General features: G+C 43.1%; 1 protein-coding gene across 1 annotated transcript in view; it reads right to left on the bottom strand.

The window, feature by feature from the left end:
* The window catches only part of GPC1 (glypican 1), a 202089-nt gene that overhangs the window by 97202 nt on the left and 89981 nt on the right, over window positions 1-14906 (bottom strand). The gene's annotated exons all lie outside the window — the stretch shown is intronic.

The following is a 14906-nucleotide window of genomic DNA, read 5'->3' as shown; positions in this document are numbered from 1 at the left end:
AATAAAAATGGGTTCTTGAAGAGCACCCATCCCACAATAAGCACCTAATCTGGAAATAATTAATAATAATAATAATAATAATAATAATAAATACAATAATAATAATAATAATAATAATAAGAAGAAGAAGAAGAAGAAGAAGAAGAAGTTATTTATACCCCGCCTATCTGGCTGAGTTTTCCCAGCTCCCAATCAAGTGTTAAAAACAATACAGCGTTAAATATTAAAAACTTCCCTGAACAGGGCTGCCTTCAGATGTCTTTTAAAGATAGGATAGCTGCTTATTTCCTTCACATCTGAAGGGAGGGCGTTCCACAGGGCGGGCGCCACTACCGAGAAGGCCCTCTGCCTGGTTCCCTGTAGCCTTACTTCTCGCAATGAGGGAACCGCCAAAAGGCCCTCGGCGCTGGATCTCAGTGTCTGGGCTGAACGATGGGGGTGGAGACGCTCCTTCAGGTATACAGGACTCAGGCCGTTTAGGGCTTTAAAGGTCAACACCAACACTTTGAATTGTGCTCAGAAACGTACTGGGAGCCAATGCAGATCTCTCAGAACCGGTGTTATGTGGTCCCAGCGGCCACTCCCAGTCACCAGTCTAGCTGGATTAATTGCAGTTTCCAGGTCAACTTCAAAGGTAGCCCCACGTAGAGCCAGATCTCAAGGATTGCTAACCCACTCCTTTTCAACCTTAAAGACATTCAGGAACTAGAGCTGTACATCTGCAAACACACCTCAGTTTCCTCCTCCTCTTCGCTTGCTGGTACTGTAGGGATTCACTCAGTTAAAATAAAGGCACCCAAAACATATCTTGTCTAACCATGCGCTAAAATAATCCAATTACAAAAGTCAACACACATCATGTGATTTGGCTGTGATGGCCACAATCCTGCGGGTGCTTTTCATAGAACGGCTGGGGAAATCGTGCCTCATCTTGTCTGTTTTGAAACCCAGGCAGCCCTGCAAGTGGGGAGGCTGCCACTGGAATCTGCACACGCTCCTCCAAGCGCATACTTCTCACAACCAAGTGCCTTTAGGGCTCTTTTTCTTGGAAGTGATGAATCTGCCTTGGTCTGTAACTCACTGTGTAAACTGCGGAGCTGGAGAAAATATTGCCAGTGATATTTCAGATTGGCTGGATAGATAAGCATTCAATACTTGGCAGCTACAAGGTAATAGCTTACACCTGCCTTGAATCCCATTTCTCTGATCCACAGCAGGAAGACCAGGTTGCAAGACTCACTGGTGCATATAGTCCCTTTCGAGAGCAGCAGGCAACCACTGGAGAACCATAAGCTCTTGCTCTGTCCTCCTCTCCCCCCTTCCCTCCCCACAACACCAAACACAAAGCAAACAGTACATATTGTCCTCAGAGTCTAGATTCTCCCCTGCAATCAGAGGAAGGAGAAGCTATTTATGTAATTATAATGTACAAAACCCTTCAATGAATACTTGACAAATTCTACCCACCCTAGGTGACATCAGCAATCCAGTAAATTTAGCTACTAAACTATGCCAGGGGTTGAGGGCCCGTGGCTCTCCAAATGTTGTTGGACTCCAATTCTCATCATACCATACAACTCACCATGCTGGCTGGGGCTGAAGGGAGTTCCAGTCTAACAACATATGGAAGGCTAAACTGAAACAAGATATTTTTCTTGGGGAGTGGGGAATATGGATGGTGGTGGTGATATAGGCTGAAGAGTACAGGCAGTGACCATTCACACCACGCCCCATTCCACCCTCTTGCAGGTACAAAAGGACCCGCACATCAGCTAGTTGCTACCATTAATTGGATTAGCAATCAATCTACAAACTAGTATTTTGAGACAGCCTGAATCACAGCATCAACTCTTTCAAAAAATTCAATACTTATTCTACTTATTCAAGGGTATCTGTGACATTTCGTATCGCAGCATTTCAACTCGAGAGGAAAGCAAAGTTTTCATATTTTCTCTTTGCAATTCAAATTTATTGCACAATATAAAGAGGAAATTGTCTTCAAAGACATCTTTTAGTTTTTGATCTGACCCCATAATGGTGGTGGTTCTCTGTCATTTCGTAGCTGGCCGACAAAATATTAACTGCGCTCTTGGTTCTGCTTTCTCAGATCATTTGGCTTTATTTTGTCATTCCTCCTTTGCTGAAAAGGCACTCTAATAAGGAAACTGGGGTAGAGGGTGGGGAGGGGGTGTCTTCCTTCACTGCTCAGAAGCATGCAATCGCCCAGACTAGTAGCGGCTTTCACACTGGGATTGTAGCCAGAGTCTCACAATGATTAACAGTCAATGATCCTTGGGGCAGGGCAACTATTTCCATCTCCAAGGCCACAGCTGACTAAGCAAAATAGCTATGCCAATTGCAATGAAATATTTTGAGAACAGTAAAATGAAAGGATTAAAGCAAAAGGATCAGAGGAACTGGAGGGGGAGCAACCCTTTTAGCCATAGGGTTCTTTTGCCCACATAACGTAACATTTTGTTCATTTGGGGGCGTGAATTCAGATAGAAAAGAATCGCCTGCATTTCCCTGGAGAGCAAAGAGAATCCATCAGTAATAAGGCCACATTTTCTTCTCCAGAAGCAGATGATCTGACACATGGCATTCCAAAAGGAGCCATTAATTCAAGATGAGCTGTAACACAAATTTCTGCAAAAATCTAAGTCGTGTTGTAAAGGTAGCTTATAAAAAACTCAGACACCCGACACCCACCCCAAGCTGCCTTACATTTGCCTAGTCCATCAAATTGAACAGGCACTCATGCAAGGTAGAAAATCCCCCAGACAACAAACTGGGCAGCCACCGAAAGCTGTACCCTCTGTTTCAGCCAACTTCAGTTGGAGACTTGTAACACTCCCCCCTTTAGAGAAGACCTTTAGAGAAATTTGGCTCATTAAAGCACACAAAGGCTGAAGCAAGGCTGTACCAATTGCACCTGAGGCTGTACTAGGTAAAGGTAAAGGTACCCCTGCCCGAACGGGCCAGTCTTGACAGACTCTAGGGTTGTGCGCTCATCTCACTCTAGAGGCCGGGAGCCGGCGCTGTCCGAGGACACTTCCGGGTCACGTGGCCAGCGTGACGAAGCTGCTCTGGCGAGCCAGCGCAGCACACGGAAACGCCATTTACCTTCCCGCTATAAAGCGGTACCTATTTATCTACTTGCACTTTAAGGGTGCTTTCGAACTGCTAGCTGGGCAGGAGCTGGGACCGAAAGACGGGAGCTCATCCCGCCGCAGGGATTCGAACCGCCGACCATACGATCGGCAAGTCCTAGGCACTGTGGTTTTACCCACAGCGCCACCCGCATCCCGAGGCTGTACTAGTCACACCTAAAAAGAAGGGAGTAGTTGGTGTATCTTGGGAAGGAAGGCTGATTTTCCACAGCATTTTTTCAGCTGGAACTCACTGGAACTCAGTTGTGATACCTCTCAGGTGGGCTTCACTGCCATCATAAGAGAACAAGGGAGGCATTCATGGTGAGTTCCAGCACCTCTTTTTCTTGAAAAATACCACAGCATTTTCAAAGAACATCTGAACTGCAGCAGCGGCTGTCCAGCTGCACTACTGCAGTTTTAGATGGGGGTGAGGAATCTGGGGCCCTCCAGATGTTGTTGGGACTACAACGTCCATCATCCTGGGCATGCTGGCAGGGGGTTATGGAGGCTTGAGTCAAACAACCACTTGAGGGCCAAAGGTTAGTCACTCCTAGTTTACATCAGGGTATCAAAGTGCAATGTTCGATTCACAGCAACTTAGTAGCTCCCCAGCGTTTTTGTGCTGTGCTTTTATGGATCATGTTCTGAGAGGTTGCTATGAATAGGAAACTTAATAGCAACCTAATTGGCTACCAATGGGCAGACCTTTGGAGGAAGTGATTTGCTGTACAGGACCTGGGGGGAAATGGGCATGGTTCAATGAATGCTTCTGAAAGTCTAGCTGGTCATTGCTTCGGCTGCTTATAGCTGGACAAACTTCCGCACCCAAACCATCAGCACACCTAAAATCTGCATACAGTGGTACCTTGGGTTAAGAACTTAATTCATTATGGAGGTCCGTTCTTAACCTGAAACTGTTCTTAACCTGAGGTACCACTTTAGCTAATGGGGCCTCCCGCTGCCGCTGCGCCACCGCTGCCCGATTTCTGTTCTCATCCTGAAGCAAAGTTCTTAACCCGAGGTACTATTTCTGGGTTAGCGGAGTCTGTAACCTGAAGCGTCTGTAACCTAAAGTGTCTGTAACCCGAGGTACCACTGTACATGAAATTGGGGCCAGGGTTGGGTGGGAGAGAGCGGGAATCAGAAGAAAGCTTATTTCAGTTCACAGATTAAGCTTGACATAAAATATTTTGATCTGCCTGACAAGGGTTTCTGGGGCTATCCTGCTCACTTCTTTCATTAGTCTAGAACTGAGAGATCACCCTCCTGCATGCTCCCATTAAACTTTAGTGATAGGCAACTGGTGACACTGACACAGGAAGAGAACTCTCAGCCCTGGCATAGCCTGCTCCTTGCATAGTCATCAAGGCATGTGTAACAAGTGAAGAGCAATGCAGGACAGCAACAGCGAGTATCCTAAAAGCGGACGCATGCTGAATGTGTTCTTCATAGAACTGGGAAAACAAGGTAAAGCGCTGTATCAAGTTTGGAGCAAAATCAAGCACACCTAAAACCAAATTGTTTTTTACTAAATGTTCTCATCTTCCCTCGAGCATACAAAAAGTCTGTCAACGTTAACACTGCCCGGCTTTGAAAATGCATGCAGGAAAAAAGGCTCAAAAGAGTCCTTACTCTGGCATGCAAGAGTTAATTGGGAAACTGGATTTATTTAAGGAGAACCATTACAGTGGATTTATCACTAGGACTACACCAGGAATCCTCAAGCTTTGACTAGCCCTCGTAGCCAGCCAAGTATATGCTCATTGGTGACCCTGCCCCTACCCTGAAGGAAAGAAGCAGAGCTCTGCTTGTGCTATCATGATGATTTTCGGAGACACTCCAGCCCCCTCCAGGGCCCAATGCGACTGTGGGGCAAGAGACTGAGAAATGAGGGGGTTGACAGTCCCAACTGTGGACCCCTTGGACTAAATTTAGCTAATATGCACTATAAATCAGCAACTGTCACATCTATTGACTAGAAGCTCTTACTATCAAGAACAGTCACTTCAGCTAAGAGATCTAACTAGGGCAGAGCTACAACTGTGGCAGATTCAAAGCCCTGATCACCTAACTCTTGTGGATCATTCTTATCATGACAAAGGGTCACGATGTGGACCAAGACTTGCATTTATTTAGCATTTGTGTACCCATTTCAAATGTACCAGTTCTTGAAAATGGTAGAACGAATGGTACATAAACGTTTTTTTAAAATATATTTTTAGAACATAATGCAACAGTAACTGCAGAGTAATGGCACGACTACAACTGCAGGAAACTTCAGAACAAAGGCAAGCAAAGTACTCCCCAAGTCAGAAACAGACACAAATTTTGGAAATCTCTTCTATACTGTTCATTCCTCTGACTCTTATGCAGCAAGACACATATCTTCAGTCACTGACTAGTTATTTCACTGCACGTGGGTTCATGGTGGAAGTTGGGAAGTGGCATGTCAAATTGATTTCACAAGGTATTTTCAATATGTAGGTCATACTGCTGAACTACCCCAGGATATGTAAAAGTTCCTAGACAGTGATCCCAAATCACACTAGTGTAATACCTCCATATGACCTAGGAGGCTCTCTGATGTTAAGGAACTAAATAAAATATAGGCAATTTCTGGTAGGGTTACTGTAACTACTTGATGTTTTATCTTACCCCCCTGGCAACCTTAGGTTTCCTAAATCTAAACACAGTAGCCAGGGTGGCAGGTAAGGCATTAAAGAGTAGGTAGGCTTCTCCAATAAAGGGGCACGCAACAATTTCACTATGTTCCCAAAAAGATTGGCATAGGTCAAAGCCTCTATATTGGTTTCTGCTCAGTTAGAAGCTAGTGCAGAATATTTAAAACTCAAGATTACATTCCTCCCCAAAAAGAAGTTATTTTAGGAAACAGCCATTTCCAAAGTTAATGAAAATGTGCTGAGTCTTAAGACAGAGAAGGAGCTAGCTATTCTGTATGGAAAAGCATCAACATATGACCAGGAAATCTTACTAGTCGTTTTGCAAAATTAGTGCTGGGATTCTGTGGGATCCTATATATAACTATGACAAACAACTTGCACAATCATTTTGTGGTTAATCATAGCAGTCTGCACTGCTCCCGTCAGAAAAATACTTATTGAAATCTGTGTGCCAGAAGTCAAATGAACAAAGAGAAGAAGACCACATAATAAAACATGCTCTCCAAACCATCAAACCAGGTTGGGGGGTGGGGGGGAATGCACAAGTTGTAGCATGAACAGGTCTTCAGTAAAATCATGTGGGGTGTAATTACAGTGTCTCTGTTCATAATACCATGTAGTTACAGAGTTAGTCAGGGTTTCCACTTAAGGACACATGGTTTTTTTTCCCCTTAGAAAACTTTATAGCTCAGCCGCAAAATTACCCTCCCATGAAACTTGGCAAGAAAGGTTCTGGTGCAAGCAAGATTTTTGATTTTTATTGGTGACATATCCATTTTGCTTCAAATGCATTTCTTTAAAAAATTAAGAATCAATTCATCCTTTTTTGCCCAGCCATTACTGAGTGCTTTCAGGATTTTAGTTTTTACAGTTCAGAGAGGCAATTTACCTTGCACAAGAGACATGTGACACCCGTCAAGGCTGAGTAGTCAGGTTCAGCTTTTTCTGGGGTTCTAAGACAGATGGACCACCTCCCACCTCAAAAGTGCCTCTATTCTCCCTTTCCAAGGAGTACTCCTTCCATAGACCACAGAGTTACTGGTAAAAACTTCCTAACATCGCCCTGGTGACTTCCATCAAAAAATGTGAGAAAAGTTTTATGCTGCTTAGGTTTCATTGTTGATGAAGACAAAAATGCTATCTGGATTCCTTGTAATTTTCCATGTGATGTACTTTAGGAATACAGGAATCTGTTTTATACCAAATCAGACCATTAGGCCCATCTACTTAGTGTTGTCTGGAAGCGTATCTCCAGGGTTTCAGACAAAAGTCTTTTCCAAGTCTTACATGGAGATGCCAAAGACTGAACCGGCCCCTTTTAATAGCAAAGCATGGGCTCTACTACTAAGCCTTTTCTCTTTGTAGAACAAACCAAATAGTTTGAGGGGGTGGGCGGGGTAGAGAACATAGTGAAAAGAAATATAGTTCTGATAGTCTGCCCCATAGGTTCTGGAAATAAGTAGGGACTATGAAGGAATGATCATAGGAACCCTTGTCCATTTTATGGCTTTCCATGGCTTAGGTTTCAAGATTAGGCATGAAAGCAGATAGTATAATATCCTCTTTGTGTGTGTGTATGTTTTTAAAAAAGCTAGCAGACCTGAAAAGCCACTTTCCATCTGACATGCATATTCCTCATGCATACTTTTTACATAGGCAAGAAAGCTTAATTTCGCAGTTTATTCCTCCTCTATTACTCTAGAAAGCACTGGCTTACATCCACATTTAGCAGTGCATCTTGCCAAACCAAAATGAGTGCTTGCAGCATCCAGACATAATTATCCATAGCTCTCCCCACAGCTGAAACACACTTTGAAAGTCTGAAGTTTCTATTTGCTAAAACGTCTACAAGCTGGTAAGTAAGACCAACTTTTCTGGAGCTTCTGTGTTTGTTGGAACTACTAGATATTGCAGCTTTAGAACATCTGTGACTACATCAACCCTTCAGCCAGTTTGGAAAGCAGGTTACGGTATAAATAACTTGAATAAATAAAACAAATACGCTGTGTTTACTACATAAATGGGGAAACAGCTGAGCAAACAGCTGGAGTGTTGGTGGGGAAGGGGTTCAGGATCTTGTTTTCAATATTGGACAGGGTGTAACTCCTAAATTGCAGAGCTTAAAGGGGTAAACAAACACAGCTATCATAACAGTTATTATTCCAGCTCCTTCATTTTCATTGCATCACTCTTTTCTGTGTTTCTCATCACCAACACGAGTGCTAGTTCTGTATATTTGGACTCACTGGTGCTGCCACCATTTTGATTTCCCCACAATGCAATGCCTACAATGCGCACACAGTGGGCACTGCATTGTGGGAAATTTTCAATGGCAGCAGCAGCAGCAGGTTTAGCTCTGCAGGCCTGGCACTGCTGTGCTGTTGCTACTACCCTTCCAGCAGTGTTAAAAGGAGTGATAAGCTCACTCACTGGGTGTACATGTTGTGGGTACTGCACTGTGGGGTAATTTAAATGGCTGTGTGAGCAAGTCCTACCCACCAGGTACAGTCAGCTAAGACTGGCACTACTGTGGAGAGGGGCCCAATGAGTGCACTATGCCCAGAGTCCCCTGAAACTTGGTGCTACCCCTGGTCTAGGTCATCATGATATATGTGCAACCTGGTGCTGAATAAGCTCAAGCCCTTGGCACGGTCCATAGTTTTCCAACTACCTAATGGTTTCGTCTTACAACGAATTTCAATTGGATTTAATTACTGCCCTGGAAAACAGTTAAACTTCACACTTCACCTTCAGCGTTGCTTCCCACCTTACAAGTCAATCCCAGCCCCTCCCACCCTGCCCTAGAGGAGCTCTACATCTGTCTTGATAAGATATTTATAAATAACCAAAAAAGCTGCACTTTGATCAGCAATTGCCTTAAGCAGAAGAGATGCTGAAATTACAGACTTCTAAAGCTGCATTTGACGAGGCGAGCAAACGGGAATTTATCTGATCTCCTTTCAGAGGAGATGCTTTTTAAAAACTCCTGATCCTTTTCAACATGATGGGAAGCATTTGCTTTAATTTAAACTTGATGCTCACCTAAGGAGGGAGCCAGCTCTCGTGCAAGTCAACGGCAAAAACCCCTGCTGGTTTCAAAAGGTGGTGGATGCAATCTCCTTGTGTTTCTAAGAGTTTTGTAACTTGGTTTTACAGTTAGCGACTTATACCGTGAGTCACAAATAGAACAACATTCCTCCAATTTCAGGTACATTAGAATACAATACAATAGAATACAATTTCAGGCACAGTAGAATGCAAAATCTAAGCTTAATTGGGATGACTAATTCTCAGTTGCTCCCCAATGATGAAAGAAGGATGGAGTAAAGCCTCACTATCACTGTTTAATGAGTTGGCAAGGAATAATGAACTTTGCACTTTGGCTGTACATAAGGAAAAAGAAACCCTGAGCCAATCTTTTCCTTGGTAATATTTGTACACACCCAAGTTAAGATTTGTTTCTGCAGAAATGAAGGCACAAGTCTCATTAATTTCTGCTATAAGCTCCAGAGGTTATTTTTAATTTCAGACATAGATCTGCTGGTGATGGAGATATGGAGAACCTAATATAGATTGTACAGCAGGATGGGTTCTGATGGTATCCATATTTATGTCATTCAACAGCAGAGTTAATTAGATAGCAATTTTTATCAGCACCAGTTCTGAACTCTGCTTCTATTCTATACAATTTAGGCGTGCTAAACACTTTTGCCATTATAGAAAATACTGGCTGAAACCAGGCAATTCTGAATTTAGGATACCATGTGCTTATATTTATTCTGTATCCCACCTGGCCAAATCCAGATCCAGGCAGCACGTGTGATATTTTTGAAATCTGTAAAATAATCCATAGAGCCACAAAAGAACCTTGGCTTATAACCAACAGAATAATGCAATAAAGACAGGTGTACAAATTGGAGGGCATCATCATAGGAGCTCCCTCAATTCTTTGAGAGCTTCCACTTGCAAATCTCTCTCCATTCCTGGGTCCAATTTAAGCATAACACTGTCAAGCAACTCAGTAATCTACATAAGCAACTTGGCTCATGCAAAACATGTGGCTCCTCAAAAGAACAGATACATTGAAAGCTGCCAAGAATTTGTCTGAAGACAGAATTACATGAAATGGTTCAAAACAAACAGAAATCCATCTGAAGTATCTTTCTGCTCAATCACATGGACCAGCCTTGATTTGCACAGAGTTCACATGATTTACTTCTTTTAATCCCCAGTAAATTCAACATCCCCTGCCAGCAAGCATTCAGAGAGAGGTTACGAGGGGACAGATCTCCTGCCTGAACAGAGGTACAGTACACTGTGAGAGAACCAGAGATCTGGAAATAACTTCCTTTTCCATGCCCCTCACCCCCTCCATCGCCCTTCCTAAATACATCTCTAGTGGTAAAATTTTCACTCACTACAACTAGGGTGAGGGGCAAGTTGGGCAGAGTCCTCATGGAGTGTGTGTGTATGTGTGTATGTATATGTATATGTATGTACCCTGTTTCCCCGAAACTAAGACATCCCCCGAAAATAAGACCTACTTCCAGTTTTGCTTCTCGCTGTAATATAAGGCATCCCCCCAAAATAAGACCTCCCCGAACATAAGGCCTCCCCGGAATATGTGTACCGTATTCTTCTTCATGGAAAAATAAGACATCCCCTGAAAATAAGACCTAGCGCATCTTTGGGAGCAAAAATTAATATAACACTGTCTTATTTTTGGGGAAACAGGGTATGTATATGTATATATGTCAGGACAGCTAGTTTCATTTATGCCCTGCTTTTCCTCCAATCAGCTCAAGGAAGTGTACATGGTTCCCTACCTCATTCTATCCTCACAAAAACTTTGTGAGGTTGGTGTGGCCGAGAGTGCATTACTGGCCCAGGCTCACCAGGGATTGGCTGGACAAAGAGAAGTGGTGAGACACGCCAGCTGGGGGATCCCCAAGGGAAACCCTAGAACAGGAAGGCTCAGAGCCAGGGGATTGGTGGTGGGACGCTGAGGAGGGGTCAGAGGGAGAAGATTGGGAGGAGGGGCTGGTTGCTGAAGGAGCAACAGGGTTTAGTGAGAAGGAAGAGCTGGTGACAGGGAGCAGTTCAGACTCGGAGGCTGAAGTGGAGGAAGGGGATCAAGGAACTGTTGAAGTATCCAGGGAGTTTCCCTCTCTGCTGCGACAAGCACACACACACACAGTCTCCAAGAAAGTGCAGGATAATGAGGAGAGGGGAACAGAAGCCAGAGGTGCGGTGACACATCCAGGGGAGAAGCCTTAGAAAAGGTGGAAGGCAGAGACTTTCAGTCCTGGCAACTGCTCCATAGGAGCAAGACCTACTGGGAAGTGTTGCTGAGTTGTATGCGGTTTGCTTGAATAAAGAGTTAATTTCACTGACGAGTCTATCAATTATGTCTGTGGTAGAGAGCAGGTGAGACACAGAATGTTAAGAGGGTTAGTTGAACGCAAAAGCAAAAAAGGAAAGGAAAGGAAGGGTGAATGAGAGATCCCTGAGAGTTTGTTGTTGAATATTCTTATGGGGAGGATTGTAGTTGAAGAAATGTGTGCCATGGAATTACCAAATCTCCCTCCTCATTATAAAAGGTACGATGAAGGAGAGGAAAGGATTAAGAACACCTTTTCCCTTTTCCAGTCTCCAGAACCTGTACCTAACTGATAAACAATTCTTGCTACTGAGGAGGATGTGATTCAGTAACTTGACCTCATTCCCAGGCCCTTATTATAAAGACTCTTTTTTTTAATTAATGGAAGCACAGCTTAAAATTTTAAATAGTGTGTTCTTATTTCAGCTGCTCTGTAGTTTCATTTAAATATTCACTCTCTTTTTAAATGGGTATATCTTTTAATTATAAAATATAAGATAATGTTAATTTTACCCTTTATTCTAGACTTAATAGCATCATAAGGCAAGAACTAAAATAAATCATGAGAAGATGCCTGAGGGTACAGGGAAGCATTTCCTCAGCAATGAAAATGGATCACGCATTCTGACACAATTCCCATAATACTATCATGGCCCCATAAGCTTAGTTGGATTATGGTAACCTCCATACTTTCTGTTCCTGCTGTTTCTTTTCTGTTTTGTTTTTTATTAGATGAAAGATGGAAGATTGAGATAGATTTTTTATTTGTGATGGGAAAATGTATTCTGATGAAAGAAGGATTGCCTCGAAGAGATGAGGGCCAAAAGGAGGAATGAATAATCAGCTATGTTCAAACCACTCATCTTAGTGTGGCAACTATGAGTCATACATAGTTTTAAGCTGTGTTCTGATGGCTGCCTTCACAAATAACCATGTGTGGCGTTCATACAGAGCCTCCAGTCGTTTCACGGACTATTGACCTGTACACCACTACTTTGTCCTTCCGCTGCCACCAATTTTGTGGGGAAAACCCAGGGTTCCCTGGTGAAGTAGTGAGTCTTAGTCAGGTAGAGTTAACAATGAAGATTAAAGTTTATTTCAAACACAAACAAGTTTTAAAATATATTCGAAACGCTGTCGCTCTATTCACTCTCAGTCTTGTCCCTGTCTATAACTCACTCTGACTCCTCTATCTCTCCCCCCCCCCCAAAAAAAAACCACCAACCGAACTAACTGTCAAAACCTCTGGGCTGAGCCTCAAAATCAGGAAGGCTCCACCTCTGGGCTTTCTTACTGGTCAACCTATAACCCTTTCTATCCCCCAATACAAATGTATCCCCAAAGAATGGGCAAACGCCACACCATGGTTTGTTCAACAAATCCCAATTTATCTTACAGATGACCAAACAAGCCATGGTTTGTTTCTCCAGGTTGTTTTCCACCTGTTCTTGCCTTGTGCCTTTATGAACATCTGGAGTTGGGTGTACAAACATACTATGACTAAGCAAAGCTTTTTGGTTTAGATACAATGCCAAGCCATAGTTAAAAACAAATAATGCTTCAAAAGCCAACAGTGCCTTCACACTGTGGTTTGTGGCCAGGAAACAAACCATGGTTATTCTCCTGGGCTAATTTCGGATGCTCAAACCAGCTCGGTCAGTAGAGCATGAGATTCTAAATCTCAGGGTCGTGAGTTTGAGCCTGACGTTGCGTAAAGGATTAAATTACACTTGTGGTTCCTTCCAACTCTGCAATTCTATGATTCTATGGCTTATGTGCAAACTAGGCCAATAACAGCAAGCAAGAATGACAACGAAAAAGACCAAAGAGTTGTAGGCAATATACCGGTACTAAAACAGAAACTCTGAAGACGATCAGAGAACACAATGACAAACTATATTCTGGTGTACGCAACAATATTAATTAATATTTTTCTACTAGTATAAAAACAGACCTTCCCCAAGGAATCAATGTACTGCTGTAAGCTCAAGCAGTTTTAGAAACACCTGCCCTCTTTTGTTTTGATCCTGAGGGCAAATTCACACTTAGGGAGGCAGATGAGTCTGCAGCAAGTCTTTGTCTCAGCGCTATGAAATGTGAAGGTGAGATGCGAGTCTAAACATGAGATGGACACACATGAAGGAACTGTGTCCTATTATATTATACACATAACACTTTTGTGTCTTAGGACTAATTCAGTGGGGGGGGGGAGGGCAAGTGTGCTTTTCACAGGTACATGCTGCACTTCCTGGTGAATACTACTGCCCCCAAGTGAATGGCCCCAAGACACCAAGCAGAGCACCAACAATGTTTCCTTGAAATAATTAAATTTCACTTGAAATCTTGCTTTAAAAGGAAAGCCTCGGCATTAGATAAACCAAGAACAAACTGACCGTACTCCAGGATGTAAGTGTTTCAGTATTCAGCCATCAAAACACACTTTTCTGTAGTCTTCTGGGACATGATGATAGCATCGTTTTCTAATCGCCCTTGCTAAAGTCCTTCAGATGCCATTTAACAACTCTATTCAAGCCTACAAAGTACAATTTGGAGCTGTCTGTCATTGCTACCTACAAACACTACTTGGCTGCAACACCTTAAGATACTTTGTGACAGATGATTGAATGGTGTTTTCCTATCCCATGGTGTGTGCGCATGGGGGTGGGGGTGGGGAGCAGATGCAGAGCAAGCATTTTGTTCTGCAAATTCTTACTTATCTATCTAGTGGTCCCATTTAAAAAATATACTCTGGGTGGCTCACAAAGCAAAACATTAAAACAGACTTCCTCAACCTCGGCCCTCCAGATGTTTTTGGCCTACAACTCCCATGATCCCTAGCTAGGAGGACCAGTGGTCAGGGATGATGGGAATTGTAGTCTCAAAACAACTGGAGGGCCGAGGTTGAGGAAGCCTGCATTAAAATATAGAATAGGATAATAAAGCTGGGGATATGTCCATGTTTGGCCCATTGGGCTTCCCCATTTGACCCATGAGGCCATTTCCCCTTTTTAATGCCCACCTGCCACACACCTGGCATCACATGTCTGGTAAGCAAAAAACAGGATAAGACTCCAACTTATCAGCTGATGAGTGGAGAATTCAATCCTCCTTGGCTCAGGTGCATTAATTCCCCACAGGGAACTTGCTGGAGCATCTAAATCTTGCAAAAAGCAGGATGAACTCACAGATCATCTAAGGCATGGGGAGTTCAATCCAGCTTGGTTGCGATCTTCCCACACCCCCATGGGCCAGTGATGACAGGTGAGTGGGACAACCCACCTGTCAGTCATGGCATCATGGCATAATTATAGAAGATTGACAGGCAGGTGGAGAAAAAGATCTGGCCTGCCAAGCCAAAAACATTCCCCACCCCTACAATAGGAGTATAACTTTGAAAATAAAATAAATAAAAATTTATTAAAAATAAAAATAATCCTGAAAGTGCAAGTAAAACACAACTGAAAACCCAGACTGTGAAACACAAGTCATCTGAAAGACCACTACTGTATACATTTTGACATGAGCTCTATTCAGGCAATAGTCAACAAAAGAAGAAAATAGATGCATGTTTCTTCCTGGACCTTTGTATGTTTAGATGTCTGTAGTGAGGAGCCTTTTTGTATCTGCCGAAACCACCTGAGTGATTGAGTACCTCCACAGTTAAAAAATGCTCTCTTTGGCAGATGTTCACTC

The sequence above is a fragment of the Podarcis vaucheri genome, assembly GCF_965113315.1.
Source record: "Podarcis vaucheri genome assembly, chromosome: 5".
Lineage (NCBI taxonomy): Eukaryota > Metazoa > Chordata > Lepidosauria > Squamata > Lacertidae > Podarcis > Podarcis vaucheri.
Note: the sequence above shows the minus strand (reverse complement) of the source record. Positions and strands in the feature narration are given on the sequence as shown.